Raw genomic sequence first — 19,460 nt, 5'->3', positions numbered from 1 at the left:
TAATGCTACGGGGGATACGTTAGTGTATCACCGCAGGATGTGTGGAATTGGCCTCCCGAGCGCCAGAGCTTCAATCGGAGGCACCCATCTTCCTCGCCTCCGTGGCCACGCCCCCCCCTTTACGTTATATATAAATGGTTTGACCAAGGCGCTGGTAGCTCTAGGGGTGGACTGCCCGCAGATGGGTAGGAGAGGGATACTGGTGTTACTGTATGCAGATGACGCGGTACTCTTGGCCCGCACTGCGCGTGGACTGCAGCGCCTCATAGATGGCTTTGTCCATTTTATGGATAGCTTAGATTTGTCACCGAACCTCACCAAATCATATGTTATGGAGGTAGGGAAAGGACCATCCAGCAAAACTAAGTGTACAATAGGCACACAGGGACTGGAAAAGGTCAAGTCATTTTCATATCTGGGGATCATTTTTTTAAGTCGCCTTAGTTTTAAAGCCCTTGTGGAGGAGAAATGCAATAAACTAATTAACTCAACAGGGACAACTATGAATTTTGCAAAAAGGCTAGGCCGATGGTCTCCGGAACAAATCTTGAACCTCTACAGTTCTGTAAGCTGTGCCAAAGTTTTATACAGGAGTGAGGTCTGGGGCTTTATAGACCCGCTTAAGTTACAAATAGAAGGAAACAAATATTTGAGGCGGGTACTGAAAGTCCCACAAAGCATTTCCTCCTACATGGTTCATGAGGAACTGGGTATAACCCATCTGTGCGATAGGCTGCAATGGAAGCCCCTCGCATGCTGGATTAAGGTATAGACAAACCCAGAGGCGGCGTTAAGTCAACCAATAATATCAGACTGCATTGCACGAGCACGGGGTTACAATATTCCTTGGATTAAACACATCAAGGAAAACCTGTCAGCCATGGGTTGGGTTGAATATTTTACCCACCGACCAAATTGCTATCTAAGGATAAGGGCCGTATTAAGTCAGAATTTTTAAAGACAGCCAAGTCAAATAGGGAAGCAAGAGAGCTGACTAAGCCATCGGTAAGAACTCATCAGTTAACAAAGTCGTGCCTGGGCATGGAACCTTATTTGTGTCTTATTTACAATCCTCAAGACAGATTTCTCATGACCCGTTTCAGGCTAGATTTGTTACACCATACTTTGGCGGTTCCAGCAGGGTATACAAAGCATTTGGAGAGTAAGGGCTCCTGTGGCTGCGGCCAACGGTCTCCACAGGATACGCTCCATTTGGTCCTACTATGCTCATTTTACGCTTACCCTAGGCGACTATTTTTAAAAGGTATTTTAAGGAAGGCCAATTTCAAACAAGTTAAGGTGGTCCTACTGTTTCTGAAATTGTCAGTAGAACCTTTAAAAACGTTTCTGTGTAGTAAATTTTCTAAGATTAGCGATGAAACTCAGAACCAGTAGAGGGGAGGAATAATGGTCCTGTGTGAACAATATTTGCTCTGATTTGCACTATACTATGGATGAAACATTTTTAACCGGGTACCTCCTTGTCATTTCTATAAGATGATCCCCGTGCCGAATCATTTATATTTTATGTATTGTTGTTAAACAGATTTTTAGTATGGTTTTTATAATGTATGAGATGTTGTTTTTTAACACTGTACTTTTATGGTATTGCTTTATGCCGAATAAAGTATATTTTGAATTGAATTGATTGTGTTTTATTTTAACAAATGTACAAAGCAGATATTGGTGCTTGCTCGTTTCACAAAAATGATCGGATACCTGCCTGGGAGCGCACTTCTTACAGACGAGTATGGAGTTATCATGTTGCTGCTACAAGCTCCTTACCTGTGTGAGTTATCGGGAACGATGCAGGGGGCAGACCCAAACCAGCCACACATTGAGATCAATGACAAATACTGAAGAATTAACTGAGCTTCCAAGCTGGTAACCGTTACTTAATTGACCTTGAAAATAAAAGACATGTTTTTAGTATACTGGTGACTCATGACCATTATAAACTAAGATTATAAATTCAATATAGTGTCAAATACTTAAAATATGGAACTGGATGTGCTGATAACGATGTTGTCCTAGGTCATGCGTGACACCTTCCACCACTATTGCTTATGGGACTTGTAGGTTTGTTTTTCTCATTAAAAGGATGGGCTCTAAAGTCCCAGTGTTCTAAGCGATGTTGGTCAAAATCAGAGGCCTGACGGAGGATGAAGCATGACATGGCTCTGCTTAGCAGTGAGATGAATGACAGTTCCCCAGCCCTTCCATTCTTTGACAAATAGAGGCTCGTTGGCTGTTTATATTATTTTTGCAACGACAAAGAAACTTTTATTGTAGCTTCTGTCAACTGAAGAGATAAAACCCCTGGGCATTTTTAATTAACCACTGACAAACATGAACAATCAAGAACATGAGTTTCTGGAAAACTATCAAGCACCCAATCAGAATCAGCCGCCCTTTACACCCAGGAATTCTTGAGGCTTGGCTTTGGAGAGGATGAATTGCACGTGGTATAAGCAGTGGCTGTTGGTGCATAGGGGCGAATGGGGCGTTGCCCCACTAGCCTCGGGAGTCGGGTCGGGGAGGAAGACAAGAGAGACACGTACCACACGCATGCAATGCAGCAGCGTCAAGTCAATGAACTGCTCACTGCCCCGTGTGTCACAAATTAAATTCAGTCAGTCTGACTCTGACTGTTTTGTTTTTTTTCATCAAGGGACGGACGATGACGAGGGCACAGCAGATCAGAGACCTCCTGCGCATGTGCTGGCCGGGGCGAGGAATATTGCTCGCCCTGGAAGCACATGCGGAAAGAGTGATGAAGGGAGTGTCGTAATAAAGGGGAAAATGCCTGGTTTCAAATGGGTACAAAAGGGGGTGGTGATGGACGGAGCATCTGAACCAATCAAACACTCACACCCAGTTAACAGATCTGGGTTTAATCCATCACCGTTCTTTAGCCCACTCTGCCACCCCAGTTCAGACATGGCCATATGCAATCAGTCTGACCCTGTGCCTCATGGGAACAGTCCAGCCCGAACTGCCAAGCCATTCCTTCCCTGGACCGGAAACAAGCTTCCTAGGACCGGTTTCTGGCATTTCAGCTGAACAAAGCAGTCCATCACCACCCCCTTTTGTACCGCTTTGTTCACCTTAAGTTGGCAGGGTATGCTCGGATGCGAGTCCCTTGCTCACTTTGCCACTGGATTCAAGCAAGCCTGGCTGAAGACGGCTGAAATGCCAGAAACCGGTCCTAGGAAGCTTGTATTTGGAGAAGAGACACCCGCGAGCAGCAGGTTAACAGCAGCAGCATGAGCGCACTTCTCTTCTGCTGCTTTGTTTACCTGCCCCGAGGAAAGGGATGGCTTACTTAATTTAACTACAGTAGATGCGGCTTCATTATGCCACTTGATTGGTAAATTAAAGAAATGAAATACCGCTAATTCAAATGTTGGCAGGTGTAGCTGTGACGTTAAATGGGAGCTGTGTTGATGTGTCTGACTGATTTTGTATCAATACATCTGTCTCCCATTCCATGTTTGCATTGAGTAAAAGACAGCCTGTTTCTGTTTACCAATCTATGTACAAGCATTTGTAATGCAATAGGTCTCGCAATTTCACGAGTTTAAGCTATTTGTATTGTAATTGGCAATGCCTTTTATTTATGTTTTAAAAACGAATCAAAAATAAAACGCATTGTTATTTGTAATGTCAATAGCTCAAACTCGTGTAAATGCGAGACCTATTGCATTGCAAATTATTGTTTTGTAAAAGCGCCCCATACTGCTCTTTCACTTTAATGGTGACCCACCCCTTCCTTTAGAGACGGCCCGTCTAAGAAAAGGGGCCCAGCCAACAATAAAGTTAATACGCTGCATGGGCGTTTTTACAAACAGGCATTTGCAATGCAATAGTTCAAGTTCGGAAATTTGTATAGCGCACTACTCACCCATAGGGTCTCAAGGCGCTTGAGGGAGGGGGTGCATTATTTATCGAATAGCCAGGTTTTAAGTTCCTTTCTGAAGGAAATGTGGTTCTGTGTGAGGCGGAGGTGCGTGGGGAGAGAGTTCCAGGTCTTGGCCGCCAGGTAGGAGAAAGATATTCCTCCCATGGTTGATCTGTGGATGCGCGGAATTGCGGCAAGCGCTTGGTTGGAGGATCTTAGTTGGCGGGTGGGTGTGTAGAAGGACAGTCGTGTGTTGAGGCATTCGGGTCCTAGTTTGTAGAGAGCCTTGTGAGCGTGGGTGAGGAGACGGAACGTTATTCTCTTGTTGACGGGAAGCCAGTGGAGGTCTTTCAGGTGGCCGGTAATGTGAGCTTGGCGAGGGATGTCCAATATGAGTCTGGCTGATGCATTTTGGATGCGTTGGAGTTTTTTCTGTAATTTGGCTGTGGTTCCGGCGTAGAGGGTGTTTCCATAGTCCAGTCGGCTAGTGACCAGTGCGTGGGTGATAGTCTTTCTTGTTTCGGTGGGGATCCAACGGAAGATTTTTTTGAGCATACGGAGTACGTTGAAGCAAGAGGATGAGACGGCGTTAACTTGTCTGGTCATCAAGAGGGAGGAGTCTAGGATGAAGCCCAGGTTGCGTGCGTGGTCTGTGGGTATGGGTGCTGTGCCCAGGGCCGATGGCCACAAAGAGTCGTCCCAGGCAGAGGGTGAAGATCCTAGGATGAGAACTTCCGTTTTGTCTGAGTTAAGTTTTAGGCTGCTGTTTTTCATCCATTCGGCTACTTCTTTCATGCCTTCATGAAGATTGGTTTTGGCGGTGTTAGGGTCTTTGGTGAGGGAAAGGATCAGCTGGGTGTCGTCAGCGTAGGAGATGATGTTGAGGTTGTGTTGTTGCGCGATGGATGCGAGGGGACTCATGTAAACGTTGAAGAGGGTGGGACTGAGTGATGATCCTTGTGGGACTCCACAGATGACTTTGGTGGCCTCTGATTTGAATGGGGGGAGTCGGACTCTCTGGGTTCTCCCGGCGAGGAACGAGATGATCCAGTCCAAGGCTTTTCCTTGTATTCCGACGTTGCTGAGGCGTTGTATGAGGGTGCTGTGACAGACTGTGTCGAAGGCGGCGGAGAGGTCGAGTAGGATGAGGGCAGCTGTTTCTCCGTTGTCCAGTGCGTTCGGATGTCATCTGTCGCGGCAATGAGGGCGGTTTTGGTGCTGTGTTTGGCTCGAAAGCCGGACTGTGAGGGGTCGAGGGAGTTGTTGGATTCAAGGAAGGCGGCGAGCTGGCTATTGACGGCTTTCTCAATGACTTTGGCAGGGAAAGGGAGGAGGGAAATGGGGCGGTAGTTCATAAGTTCAGAGGGGTCAGCTGTGGGCTTCTTCAGGAGGGCAGTGAGTTCGGCGTGTTTCCAGCTTTCTGGGAAGGTAGCAGAGTTGAAGGAGCAGTTGATGACGTCACGGAGATGGGGTGCGATGATGGAGTCTGCTTTGTTGAAGATGTGGTGGGGACAGGGGTCGGTTGGCGAACCTGAGTGGATGGAGTTCATTAGGCGGATGGTGTCTTCAGTGGTGATAGGGTTCCAGGCGTTGAGGATGTTAGAGGGCGGTTTAGGTTCGGAGGTGGGTGGAGTGGACTGTTCTTTGGAAATGTTCTCAAAGCTGTTATGTATGTCGGCGATTTTGTTGTAGAAGAAAGAGGATAACGAGTCGCAGAGGTCTTGGGAGGGAGTAATGTCGTTTGAGGCTGCGGTGGGGTTGGTAAATTCTTTGACGATGTTGAATAGTTCCTTGCTATTGTGGGCGTTGTTGTCGAGTCCATCCTTGAAAGCTGATTTCTTGGTGGATCGGATCAATTGGTGGTGTTTGCGGGTGGCTGCCTTGAAGGTGGTCAGGTTGTCAGTGGTTGGGTTTTTTCTCCATGTTTTTTCGAGAGTACGGCATAGTTTCTTGGAATTCTTAAGGTCATCGTTGAACCAGGGGGCCTTTTTGCTACCTTGTTTGATCTGGTGGTTTTTTAGGGGTGCTAATTCGTCAGCGCTGTGAGTGATCCATTGTTTGAGTTTGGTGGCCGCTTCGTTTGGGTCTGATGAGAGGGCTGGAGGGTTTTGGTTGAGCGATGTGATGAGTTGGTCGGTGGTGATTTTGTTCCAGTTTCTTCGAGGAATAGGTTGTGGGGGGTTGTGAGTCGTGGTAGTTTTGTAGCTGAAGTGAACACAGCTGTGGTCCGTCCAATGGAGAGCTGTGGTATGATTGAAGGAGATGTGTTTGCTTGAGGTGAAGATAGGGTCGAGCGTGTGTCCGGCTAAGTGGGTGGGGGTGTCAACAAGTTGTTTGAGTCTGAGATTGGCCAGGTTGTCCAGAAGGGTGGTGGTGTTGCAGTCGTTTTTCTTTTCCAGGTGGAAGTTGAAGTCTCCCAGTAGAATGTAGTTCTCGGAGGGGAGGGCATATGGGCTGATGAAGTCAGTGATGTCTTCGCAGAATTGTTTACGGGTTCCTGGTGGTCTGTAGATGAGGGTGCCTCTAAGTGTGGTCCTGGGGTCGGTGTGGATCTGGAAGTGGAGGTGTTCGGCGGTTGCAAGGTAGTCGTCGAAGCTGGTCGTGATTTTGACGGTGCTCTTATGAACGATGGCGATGCCTCCTCCTGTTTGGTTGGTGCGGTCTTTTCGGATGATCTTGTACGCGTCCGGGATGGCTATGGCGATGTCGGGTGCTGATGATGCGTTCATCCAAGTTTCTGTAAGGAAGGCGATGTCCGGTGACGCAGTGTCGAGTAGGTCCCAAAGTTCTGTGGCGTGTTTGTGGATCGAGCGGGTGTTTAGCAGGATGCATTTCAGGTGGTTAGAGTCGGAGCTGTGTTTGGAGGTCGTGGATTTGGTGTGGGTCTTGATGCAGGCGAACTTGCAGGAGTGACAGGCGAAGGGACCGTGGGTACGTCCTGGGGCAGCTTCGTAGCATTGTGGTGTGCGTCCGGGGTTAAGGGCTAAGAGGGTGCCGGCGTCATACGTTATGCGGGAGGAGTGCGGTTTGCAGGGGACAGGGGGTCTGGCGCTGGGCGCGGTCCAGGCGCGGACGGGCGTAGACGGGCTTAGGGGCATGGGGCGCGACCGCTGCGCGTGAATGCTGCGCGCATGGGCATCAGACATATGTGGATAGTGGAGGGGGAGGGGCGAGGGAGGGTCAGCTGGGAGGCGGGAGCGGGGAGGAGACACGGGCCAGGAGAGGACAACAACAACAAAATGGCTTCCGAAACAGAAAGCGAAACGGGGCACAGCCGAGGACCGGCAATCTAAACAATATCAGGCTACGGCAATTAGATCAAACAATGCAGCGCCAACTTGCACAAAAAGCAATCAATCAGCTTGTACAATTTCGAATTCCCAACAAGCAGGCTATGTTATTATTAAATTGGCAATGCGGCGCAGGAAGGGCACTAATAGCGCTTTGCGGCTACGATACCAGGCGCTGTGCGAGTACGCTCGATCACGGGTCCAGCAGGGTAGCAGGCAGCAATGAGGCACACAATCAGGCAGCAAGCGTGGGAGAGTGGGTGAGCGACCGCTTTTACGAAACTCTGGTAAATGCGAGACCTATTGCTTTCCAAATGCTAGTTTCAATTTACCATGAGCAAAATCGACCTTTTTAAAACAAACTCTTTTCCATGTGCACCTTTTGCATTTTCGGGCTAAAGCAATACATATATTTTTGATAAAACAAAGAGGGTGGCACATAACTCAGCAGGCCACAGGTTGGTCATTTAGACTCAAATGTGCAAATGGCAGGTCAATACACATGTCCAGCGCTTACAAATCCAAGGGCGTGAACACACATCTTTCCCGGGGTTGGGGCAATGCACCAGTGAGAAAAGACCAGGTAGAATGTACTACTTTTCACAGTTCTCCCATTAGAATCTAAATAATGTTGATAACTATGCAGTGTAAACATCTTGTCGAGTTAAGCACTTAAAGGAAATAGGCCCCAGAGCTGGGAACACTGTAACAACTAATGTGCTTGCACCATTTGCTTTGTGGAAACATCAAGCTATTTTTTTATAACGACTTTCTGTAAGAAATAACACTAGAATCAGTTCCTATTGTAAACATTGTGTTACATTTAGCAGAAAAAATGAGGAGAGAATGCACTCAACTATACCTGGAACAAGAAGATGGGTGCTTTGAAATTCCGTTTAACAGTATCCACTCTTCACACACCCGCCTAGGGGCACCCTGAGTAACTAGAAACGTAGACACCTTGTCCCAGACCCACCTGGACACCCAGTGACCTGTCAATGGCTCCTGTGCCAAACAACGTATCAGCGCGGGTTAGAGGCTTTGCATTAACTGCGCATGCGCTGGGGGCGCTAGAGGGCGCCGGACAAGATGGCCGCACTTACGTGAGGCTCTGTCAAGACCAACTAATATTCGCTCATTAATCCTTTAAAATCGCATACCTGCGCCCTGTACCTGGACTGAGGGAGCCCCGCTGACATCCGGGGCTCGCTGGTACCTTCTGTTCCTGACGTCTGAGGCTGCATTCAGCGCTCCTGGAACGGAGCCGCGCTGGGCCGGGTACCCGCTGGCGGAGACATCGCGCTTCGCGGAGGAGCCAGCCCGTTGCTGCCCAGGCTGGGAACTCGGCTGACTCCTGCGAGAGCTGCCCTGAAGGCGTGGACACTGGGTCCTGTGGGGTCCACGCGACGGCGAAGTCTGCTGGCGGCGTGTCCCTGAAGCGGAGGCGGAGCGGAGAACGGCCTGGACCCGGCCCTGCTGGTATCGGTGAGTGGGGCGGGGCGGGGCGCTACGCAAGCCCGGGGCTGCGGAGGTGGCGCCGGGCCTGGCTGGGCCGCGCCGCGCGAGCCGAGGCTGGTGGGGGCGGGGCGAGGGGGTCTACAGCGAGGTGGAGCGGCGACGCTGTACTTATAGAGGAGCGGACAATCGCCTGGGGCTGTGATGCTGCGTGGCCCTGGTCGCTGAAACGCTGCTGCAGGGATTGCTTTTACTGGATGCCTGGTGGCCTGCAGCGCGCCCGCCATTTTATGGTGCTAGATCCCTGGGTGCAGTGTGAATCGACCCCCGAATGGCGCTATATATGCCTAGCGGCCACGGACTTGAATAGGAGAGCTGGCGAGAGGGGTGCTCAGGGCTCCTGATACTAGCGTCGTGGACATTTGATGTTTAGCGAGAACTGACCTGCTGGGCTGCAGGAGAGCTGTAAGAACATTGGAGATCGCCCAGGGGTGGTTTGCTATTTCCCGCTGACCGCAGAGGAACTGCTGGCATTGTGATAAAGAGCGCTGCGGGTGGCTGGAGCTGGTGTGGAATAGCTAGTATATGCCCTAGTACCACCCTGAGAACAACACCTGGTGTGCCTACCATTTAAATCTGCACCTTTGCCTGGGTTGTCCTGTATATCACCATGGGCAGACCGGAGAGGAACCAACCAAAAATCACATTTGAGGCAAAAAAAACTGCGCTCATGTCCTCCCAGACACCCGCTGACTCTGACCAGGGGGGGGCTGTGGGGGGTGCCCCGAATTTGGAATCCACATTGGTGGCCATGCAAAAGACCCTACAATCCATTGAAGGCACCATGGAATCAGTCAATCACCGCCTCGACCAAATGGCGACGCAATTCGACCGCCAAAACGAGCGAATGGGGGAAGTGGAACAGAGAGTCTCTGCCACGGAGGACGGTCTAGCCACAGTCTCATCTAAAGTGTTTAGTATGGAGAGGGTGTTGGCGGTCATACAAGCGAAGAACGAGGAGTTGGAAGGGAGGTCCAGAAGGAACAACGTAAGGGTCACGAGCCTGCCGGAATCCACGAATGTTGGACGCATGGAGGACTACATGGAGCGAATGCTCATTGACATATTCGGGGCTGACCACCTGTCCAGTGTCTTTATAGTGGAACGTGCCCACCGCTCCTTGGCCAAACGACCGCCGCCTGGGGCGCCGCCGCGTCCAATAGTGGCCAGAATTCTGAATTATAGGGACCGGGATACTATTCTGCATCTTGCAAGGGAAAAGGGCTCCATTGAATACCATGGTAACAAACTTGAGTTCTATCCTGACTTCACCATGGCGGTGCAGACAGCTCGTAAAGAATTTGCCACGGTAAAACAGATGCTGAGAGCTGAGGACGTAGCATATGCCATGTTGTATCCCGCACGCCTCCGGATCGGGCCTCCTTCAGACAATAAGATTTTTTCTTCCCCCAAGGCGGCTATGGACTACGCCAAAAAACTGAAAAAACGGGCTAAGGAGCCGAACGGACGTCGGGATGATGAAGAAGAGAGGCAGGATGAGGTCGCTTGACCTGATAGGTGCTGCTGGCCGCGGCAGGGGCGCCGTCGCGGAACACTGCGCTATGTCACTTACACTGTTCTACATTTGGTTGACGTTACCTGATTGTGGGGCCCACTGGTCCCTGTATTGCCTTGAACTAATACCATGTATGCTGCGGTGGGAGGGACATGCTGGCAGGTGGGGTCTTTTTTGACTGATGCCGAATTGCTATTTGCTGAACTATTTCTCCCGTGAGTGCAGTGGAGGGCATGGCAGGGGGTAGTTGGGTTTGGAGGAAAATGCGCCAGGGCTGCACTACTCATTAGTAGCACTCTCAGCTACGCATGTGTTGTTCCATTGGTCATGATAATGTCAGGGGGTGCTCCTGGCAATGTGCTACTGTTTGATTGTTCAATACTGGATGTCATGGTCACGGGATCAGGGCTGCAGGGGTGAGGATGTCGTTCTTGAGTTTGGTCTACACTCTCGTCATTCCTGGAGAGAGTAGTGTGCCGCTACGCCCCCCAATATGGGAGATCCCCACACACTGTTCGAATTGTTGGGGTTTGTGAAGGGGGTGGATATGGGATGGCTTTGGCAAATTGGGGACGCTGAAGTGGGTGGCGGGGTGGGGGATGGGACCTTGGGGTTTGTTGGGAGATTGTTCTTATTCCTGGTCCAGGATGTGGGATCTGAGCTGCTGATGAACTGTGTTTCGAACTTCAGGTTGTGGTTCACCCTTTGTTCCGGGGGACTTCATGTCACTGCCGGGTTGGGGGCTGCGGCGGGTTGGTCTATAAGGTGGGAGCAGGGGCAGGTCTATTGGTGCATAGGAGGCTTGGAGGGTTGGCGATATGGATAGGGGGGGTAAAATCACGTGTGTTACCTGGAATGTGCGGGGTCTCAATAGGCCGCAAAAGACTAGACAAATGCTTGCTTTTCTGAATAGGCATGGTGCGCAGGTAGTGTTTCTTCAAGAAACACATCTTCGGGGCAAGGCGGCTGAACTGGTGGGCAAACAGTGGGCGGGTGCGACTGGCTACGAAGTACTCTTCCTACGCACGGGGGGGGTGATGATTCTGATAAAACGAAATATTCCCTTCGAAATGACACATGCAGAGATTGACCAGGATGGTAGATATGTCATTGTGCAGGGTAAATTGTGTGGTACGCTGCTCACTCTTCTTAATGTGTATGGACCTAATGTCGATGATCCTGATTTCTATGTTACCCTCTGGAACAAACTTTACCGGCTTGCACCATCGGCTATCCTTTGTGGGGGGGACTGGAATGTCACGCTGGATTCAGACTTAGACAAGAAACAAGACAGACCTACAGTGCGCAAGAAAGCGCTGGATGCGGTATGTGAGGGTATGAGTGGGCTGCAACTACTGGATGTATGGAGATTGCGTAATCCGACCAAGCGGGAAGGTACTTGTTACACGTCGGCACACGATACATGGTCGAGATTAGATTACTGGCTGGCGACTCGAGATGTAAGTGGTTGGGTGGTGAGTGCTGAACATCTGCCTCGTACTATTTCTGATCATGCACCTGTTACTCTGGTACTGCAGCTCCCAACACATGCCCCCGCCCCTTTCACCTGGCGACTCTCGCCTGGGGTGCTGACTGACCAGGTGTTGTCTGAGCGACTGAGACAGATAATTGAGGAGTTTTTTGCGAAAAATGTGGGGTCCGTTGACAACATGAGTACGGTATGGGAGGCCTTTAAGGTGACGGTGAGAGGAGCGTGTATTGGTCTGAGGTCAGGGGTGCTCACGTCCATCAGGGACTCTATGACCAGGTTGGAAAGAGAGTTGTTATCCCTGGAGCGGCGACTGGAGGGGGGTGCGGAGGGCACGATACTGGCAGACATTCGATCAAAGGTGACTGAATATAATGAATTAGCAGAGCAGGAGGTGAAATTCCTGTCCAAACGTGCTACAGCTAGGTATTATGGCGAAGGAGGTAGGCCGGGGAAGGGGCTTGCGGATCGAATCAGGGACCCTTGGGCACGCCACTGCACAGTGCAAGAGATAGAAGATCAAGGGGATGTGGTAACTGATACAGAGGGTATTTTAGCCTGCTTCTCGAAGCATTATGCGCACCTCTATGAGCATAGGGACACGGCAGACGAGGAGGAAGTGAATCAGTACTTAGAGGGTGTCGCCTTAGTGTGGCTGTCCAGGGGTCAGCAGGAATTCTTAATGCATCATATTACGGAAGCGGAATTTAGGGAAGCGATAGCTGCGCTCCCGAATGGAAAGGCGGCTGGTACGGATGGTTTGCCCTCCGAATTTTATAAAACATATGCAGATTTGCTGATTCCGCAACTGGCACAGGTCTTGGAGGAAGCGTTTGAGTGTGGACGACTTCCAGCGACTATGAGAGAGGCGCTGTTGGTGGCACTGCCTAAACCAGGGAAACCACCGAATAAGTGCGATTCGTATCGTCCCCTTTCACTTATGAACACCGATGTAAAAATCATTGCCAAAGTCTTAGCCACGAGATTGCGTTTACTTCTGCCAGTCATGGTGCTGCCGGGTCAATCGGGATTCATTCCGCTCAGATCCACTACGCACAATTTGAGGGCACTGTTTGCTGTATTACACCTGCTTAAACCAGAACTGGCTGCAGCCGTAGTCCTGCTCGACGCGGCCAAGGCCTTCGATTCAGTGGCGTGGAAGTATATGTTGGCTGTCCTACACCGGATGGGGGTGCCATTCTTTTTTACATCACTTATTGCCCTCTTGTACACTGCGCCCACGGCCAGAGTCAGGGTCAACGGTCACGTGTCTTCCTCATTTCCAATACAGAGGGGGACGAGGCAGGGCTGCCCTCTGTCACCGTTACTATTTGCCATCATGATGGAGCCTTTGGCCTGTATTTTGAGGCAGAGATATGCAGAAGCGGCGTTGAAATTTCCTCTTAGATCTTTGGCTGTGTCAATGTACGCTGACGACATGGTCCTGTATGTCAGGGACCCGGTACTCCATCTGGACAATATACTCCGCGAATTCATTAAGTTTGGTCGGCACTCAGGACTAACCATAAATTGGGACAAGTCTATAGTGTTACCACTCACGGACGCAACTAACCGAATCCCACTGGAATTCCCTCTGGAATGGGCGACGGAGTCGGTTCGATATCTGGGCATCTGGGTACATAGGGATTGTCAGGAAGTCATACGGGCTAACTATGGCGTTGCCATCTCTAAGTTGGAAGATCAGGTGGCGCGATGGACTCGTCTCCCTCTGACACTGGCAGATCGAATATCCTTAATTAAAATGGTAGTGTTGCCGAAATTTCTTTATCTTTTTGTGAACATTCCTGTCCCGTTGAAGTCGCATTTCTTTGCGAGACTGAGGTCTCTCTTGATATCTCTCACCTGGGCCGGCAAGAAACCACGTGTGACTTGGGAGATATTGATCAAGCCGTATGCACTGGGAGGGTTCGCCCTGCCGGACATGAAGCTATACTATCTCTGCGCACAAGCGCATTTTGCGAGTTACTGGATGAACGCTCCGCCATATACTCCACACGTGGCACTTGAGGCGAGTGCGGTTTTGCCATATCCACTGAGGGCCATGATTGGTAATAAACACTCTGTTTTCGAAAAGGGGGAGATTGATACTGTGAGGATCACGGTGACCGCCTGGGAGGGCCTCGGTAGACGGGCTGCCAGGTTGCCATTATATGCACCGGCTATGCCACTACTCTATCACTCCGATGTTTCAGTGTCTGGTGAGATTGGAGGATTACAGGTTTTAAAGGAAGCTGGTATACAGTCAATGGGGGACCTCTTTCCAGGGGCGTCATTTCTCTCTTTGCAGGCCATGACAGCTCGCTCATCTAGTACAGGTATGTCTACCTTTGTCTATGCTCGATTGCGGGCAGCGATAAGAGATTTGTACCCAACGTACCCGGCAGAGCCGTTGGCACTCGGGGCATTGCAGCTTCTTTACACAGCTAAAGACAGGACTAAATTGCTCTCTAAACTATACAAAGCTGCGCAGGAAGATGAGGGACGGGGGGCGGTCTTGGCTAGAGCACGATGGGATAGGAGCCTACCAGAACCTCTGAATGATGACGAATGGAATGAATGTTGTAACATGACTGGGGGGTATGTGATAAATGGCAACTTCCGCCTTCTGCATTATAAATTTCTACATTAGTGGTATTACACACCGGTTCAGCTGGTTCGATATGGCCTTCGGGCTGCTGCTCACTGTGTCCGGTGTGGTGCTGATGATGCCGACTTTGTACACCTGGCCTGGGGCTGTCCGCGTGTGTATGACTTCTGGAGGGCGGTGACTGAGAGGCTGACTGTCATGACGTCAATTGATGTTAAGTTGGACGTGCGCCTATGTCTTTTGGGTATTGCTTCTGGTATAGCAGCGCAATCGCGACGGCTTGTGGTGCTAGCGCTACAATTGGCTAAGAGGAGGGTTGCTATAGGATGGGGAGGAAGGAGGGCACCTGATGTGCAGCTGTGGCTGAATGACATGGCTTACTGCAGGGACCAGCTGAACTGTTACTATGAAGAACTGCCAGAACGGTCCCGCCCGCGAGACGTGTGGGCACCGTTTACGCTTTACATGTAGTCTCTGGCGGATTCTGATAGTGAGAGGAGTGCGACCGCTGAATTGTCAGGGGGAGACCAGGAGTCTGCTTGAGTGCTACTCGAATGCGGAGGGGTCGAATGTACTATGCTGTGTGCATGAGCGATGGTGCTCTTTGGGGTCTTCACATTGATCTGGGACCTAGATGTGACCTTCCCACCTTCTGGAGTAACGCTGTGGTTGTTGAATGACAAAGGGATTGTATAACGATGTCTACCAAATAATGTATTTCCTGCGGCCCACTGTACCGCCTAACTTTTGGACGCTGTACATGTCGGACTTGGAACACTCACTAGGACCAGGACCGGGAGGGGTGGGGGGGGAGTTGGGGTCGGTTGTCGTTTGACTTGTTTCTGTAAAAATTGAAAATAAGACCGAGATCACATGGGGGCAGAACGGCCGGAATCACTGGTGTGCTTAGTACACTGCTACTAATTCACTTGTTGTGCCTTCATGAGCTAAGCATTGTCTGACCAGGCGCTAGTGACGCCGAAATTCGTTATTAAAGCTCGTATGCATTATGTGGTACACTGATTGCGGCCGGCCCTGCAAGTGGGTTGTAGGCACACCGCTGTGTATATGAATAATGTGCAATAAAGGTCTACCAACAAAAAAAACTGCGCATGCGCTGAGGACAGACACAGCTGAAGATTGGCTACTGATTAATAACTGCACATGCGCGGAGGACTGACACTACGTTCCCACTGCGCAGTACCCGAGCGAGGGTTACAGAGGATCTGTTGGGTGTACAACTGCGCATGCGCGAAGGACAGACACTGCTCGGGCCTTGTATTAACAACCGCGCATGCGCGAAGGACAGACACTGCCCCCTGTACCGGAGCACGAGAATTCTATGTCAGGAAGCGGAGGCGAGGATTATGCTAGTCCTTTCTCCATTTTATTGGACAGCAAGTTAAAAGTAAAGAAAAACAACAACCATGAACTACCCGGCCCAACATGCTCAGCGGTAGTCATGGTAACACAGTAACCAATAGGAGTCCATGCCACAGCATAAAGGTATCCCAATGCGATAGTCCTTCCTCTTTCTCCATTGCTGCCGCGTCAAGATAAGTCCCGTTATATTTACTCTCAAACTTTTCTTGTGGCGTGGCAGTAGTTGGTTTAATTGGTGACAGCTTGCTTTCAATTGACTTGTTTCGAGTGTTTTTCCTGCTGTGCAGGGTTGTTTCGCTTTATTGCAGCGACGCGGTAGGCTTTTGCCCGAGCGTGTCAGGTTGCGCGTGCGCAGTCTGTGGCGTCGTTTTATAACGCGCTGACAGACTTGTCTCCACAGCGCTTGTGGTAATAACGCGCAGAGGCTTAGCGCTTCGTTTTTTATTCCTGTACCTCGTTTCCCCACACTGATGCTGCATTGTTGTGGAAGGAGTATAGTATTTCATAAAAACAACTTTTTTGATATAGTTGTTTTGGGCAGTTTATTTCTCTATTCATATTTGTGTATTTAATTATTTATTTTTCATTATATTTTCTACTGCCTTTGTGGGTACCTGTGTGGGGAATCCCCCTATAATTACTTTGGGGTGTATTTTTGTATGGGTGCCCATTCGTCTGCGGAAATGCAGACTCGTCAGGACCATGACTATGTGGCTGTCCATGATGAGGTGCCACAGCAGCCCCAATTGCGCCCTCCTGCAGAGGTGGACAGGCTCCTGTCAACGGCTATTGCCCAGGCGCTGGCACCTCTGCAGGACAGTGTCAATAAGCTGTCTGCCCATGTTTTTAAGTCTGGTGGCATTCTAGGGGACAGTGGGGCTGGGCCTAGTGGTGTTCTCCATGTGCCACCACGCACGGCCAAAAAGCGTGACGCGGGCCACCTGGAGGGTTTCAGCAATCTCGCTGAGGTCTTTCACAAGAGTGCGCGCACGCTAAGAAGCGCACCCTACCGGGGGGGGGGGGGGGGGGGGGGGGGGAAGACTCGCCCGGAGATATCGGTGGTGATACCACCCAAGACCTTGACCCGGAGGAAGGGTTTCTCCTAGAGGGAGATGATGACGAGGATGGTTACTGTGATGACGATGATGATGAGTCCTCTGAGGACGTTACTGACGTTGGCAGGTCTTGGCGCCCTAAGTCCAGTATCTCAGATTTTGGTGATGGTGAGCCGGTTCCTCCAGATATGTTCGACCCTACCACTATTTTCAGACCCCGTTCTGCTGAGTGGAATCCAGAGAAGTCTACTGCGGACTATGTTGCCGCCAAGCTTCGCCAACCGCTCACACAAGACGTGCGTTTGCGTCTACGCTCGGAGTGCCCGAGACCTTCTCTCCCTAACAGGGTGGCAAATACTCCTGAAATAGATCCAAAACTTTGCACTTTCTTTGCAAAATATATCAAGGATCCCAAAAAAGGGATTGACAGGTCATGGAAGGCATGTCAGGACAAATTGTTGGACGTGGTTGGTCCTCTAACAAAGATTATCGAGCTTGCGCAGCGGTCCAAGGAGACTGATATGCCCTATCTGTTGATGACGTTGCAGGTTGGGCACAGCGGGCTATGTGCCTGTTGGGGAACGCCAACTGTGCCCTTTCTGCAGAACGTCGCCGTTCTCTTTTACTTAAGATAGACCCCAAGCTTGGCAAATTGTCTTCCTCGGAGGCAGGTTCAGTGGCCCAAGGTACCTTGTTTGGAGACCCTTTTGTGAAAGAACTTGGGATGTTCGTGGCTACCTTCTCCGCTTTAGACAAGGCGCAGGCATCTATGAATTATTTTTTTTTCCCAAAAAGGATTTTGGCGGGGCCGGCAGAGGCAGGGGTCGCTCTTCCGGCCGCCAATTCCAGCAAGGCTCCAATAAGGGTCAAGCCCGAAGGAACAATGGATGGAACCATGGAAGGCAGGGTTCCTTCTATCCGTCCCGCGGAGGCAGAGGACGTGGAGGAAACCCATCTACCTCCAAAGGATTCAACGATAAGCGTTTCCATTCTCTCTCCGGTTCGTCTGGGGGGAAGGATTGCTTTGTTTCATCAGGCCTGGTCCGATCTAACTGCAGATTCCTGGGTTCTGGAGACTGTTCAGGGGTTTCACATAGAGTTTTACGGCTCCCCTGTTCAGCACTCTCGACCTCGTCCTTTGATTTTTTTCAACCGCAGAACAAGAACTCATAGACTTGGAAGTTCAGGGTATGCTTCTAAAAGGCGCCATCATTCCCTCTTGTCTACATCCAAACGGGTTTCTCAGCAACATATTTCTAGTCGAAAAGAAAGAGAAAGGCTTCAGACCTGTAATCATCCTTCGATCCTTCAACGAATGGTTGATTTACCGGCACTTCAAGATGGAGGGCATCCATCTTCAGAGGGATCTTCTTCTTCAGAACGACTGGTTGGTTCGCTTGGACCTCAAGGATGCTTATATTTCAGTTCCGATCTTCCCTCCGCATTGTCGTTTCCTCCAGTTTCTTTGGAGGGATCAAGTCTACGAGTTTCGAACTCTCCCCTTTGGGCTTTCCTCAGCTCCGTGGTGCTTTACCAACGAGCATCTCCGCACCATGGGGATCCGTCTAATAATTTACCTGGACGATATTCTTTTGATGAATCAGTCCAGAGATCTCCTCCTTCGATATTTACAGACCACCATAGCTCTTCTTCAATCCCTGGGGTTCATTATCAATGCCCAGAAATCGGACCTAGTCCCTTGTCAAGACATGACATTGCTCGGCTTTGTGATCAGAACAAAGGACGCGACTTTACATCTCCCTCCTCAGAATATGTCCAAAATCAAGAAAGATTCGCACGGTCCTTCGTCGGGACCGCATCTCCCTCCGTCAGTTGGCCAGGATTGTGGGCTTACTGTCCTCATCGATCCAGGCGATTATTCCGGGCCCTCTTCATTACAGGCATCTCCAGAGACTAAAGGCGTTTCATCTCCGCAAGGGTCTCACTTATTCGGAACTCATCTCCTTATCCACGGAAGCCAGGTCGGAACTCCTTTGGTGGCTGGATCACATGGATGCTTGGAACGGGAGGGCGATTTTCGGCTCCCGTCCAGATCTTGTAATCAAATCAGATGCCAGTCGCCAGGGTTGGGGAGCCCGATAAGGCTCCCTCTCGGTGGGATGCAGATGGACGGAGGAGGAATTACACCTTCACATCAACTGCTTGGAACTACTAGCAGGTTCTTTTGCCATCCGATCATTCACCACGACCAAGGTCTCTTGTGGTGTTCTTCTCCGGATGGACAATACAACAGTGGTCAGATATATCAATCGACTGGGCGGCACTCATTCCAAAGTCCTAGCGGATCTTGCAAAGGACTTTTGGAATTATTGCCTTCTACGTCAGATTTCGGTCACAGCAGAATATCTCCCTGGAAATCTGAACTCTGTGGCGGACTGGCAATCCCGGAATTTTCGGGATGCCAGCGATTGGAAACTGGATCAATCTGTGTTTCAGAAGATCTTGGATCTTTGGGGCCTTCCTGTGCTGGACCTTTTTGCGTCCAGGTGGAATGCCCAGCTTCCCCGCTTCTACAGCTGGAAACCGGATCCGGAAGCAGTAGATGCCTTCCTGCAGGGCTGGTCCCTGTATCCAGCTTATGCGTTTCCCCCGTTCCTGTTCATTCAGAGAGTAGCAGCCCAGGTGCGCAGACAGCGGCCCTCTCTGATCTTGGTAACCCCAATATGGAGGGCTCAGTGTTGG

The 19,460-nt window shown here is 50.4% G+C and overlaps 1 pseudogene across 1 annotated transcript in view; it reads right to left on the bottom strand.

Annotated features, from left to right (window-relative positions):
- The window catches only part of LOC144806601 (uncharacterized), a 159,164-nt pseudogene that overhangs the window by 70,385 nt on the left and 69,319 nt on the right, over positions 1-19,460 (bottom strand). The window contains exon 2 of the transcript XR_013605850.1: positions 1,786-1,904. The product of XR_013605850.1 is annotated as an uncharacterized LOC144806601 (transcript). The remainder of the gene's footprint in view (positions 1-1,785; positions 1,905-19,460) is intronic.

Source organism: Lissotriton helveticus, assembly GCF_964261635.1.
Source record: "Lissotriton helveticus chromosome 1_1 unlocalized genomic scaffold, aLisHel1.1 SUPER_1_unloc_9, whole genome shotgun sequence".
NCBI classification, from domain to species: domain Eukaryota; kingdom Metazoa; phylum Chordata; class Amphibia; order Caudata; family Salamandridae; genus Lissotriton; species Lissotriton helveticus.
The sequence above is the reverse complement of the archived record's forward strand: the minus strand, read 5'-3'. Positions and strand labels throughout refer to the sequence as shown.